Here is a 512-nt window from a genome sequence, read left to right as displayed (position 1 = left end):
AGATATTGTTATCTGTTTTATTGCTTCTGAAATGAATTCTAGTACACCATAGAATGGCATAGATAGAAGGAACGCACTAAATTTGTTCATGTATAACACACGGTCTTCTTTAACCAGTTGACATCCGCCGTGTTAAACACCCTTCCCATCCAGGCCATTTTTCAGTATTCAGCGCTGCGGTACTTTGACTGACATTTATTCCGTCATGCAGAGCTGTACTGAAATGAATTTTATACCCTTTTTTGGGGACAGATAGAGCTTTCTTTTGGTGGTATTTATTCACCACTGGGGGTTTTATTTTTTTACTATATTAAGGAAAAATTACCGAAATTTAAAAAAAAAAAACAGTTTCCCCTATATTAAATGATAAAACATTTATTATTACCCAATTTTTTGGTAAAATATAAAAGACGGGGTCACGTCGGGTAAAAAGACACCAAACATGTCAAGCCTTAAAATTGCGTGCGCGCGCGAAACCTCAAAAAACGATAATACCCAAAATTGGCCATAGG

General features: G+C 35.9%; 1 protein-coding gene across 1 annotated transcript in view; it reads right to left on the bottom strand.

Annotated features, from left to right (window-relative positions):
* Positions 1-512, bottom strand: part of DOPEY1 (dopey family member 1) — an 80,907-nt gene that overhangs the window by 14,898 nt on the left and 65,497 nt on the right. The window lies entirely within an intron of this gene.

The sequence above is a fragment of the Nanorana parkeri genome, unplaced genomic scaffold (assembly GCF_000935625.1).
Source record: "Nanorana parkeri isolate BGI_ZX_2015 unplaced genomic scaffold, ASM93562v1 scaffold483, whole genome shotgun sequence".
Classification (NCBI taxonomy): Eukaryota; Metazoa; Chordata; class Amphibia; order Anura; family Dicroglossidae; genus Nanorana; species Nanorana parkeri.
Note: the sequence above shows the minus strand (reverse complement) of the source record. Positions and strands in the feature narration are given on the sequence as shown.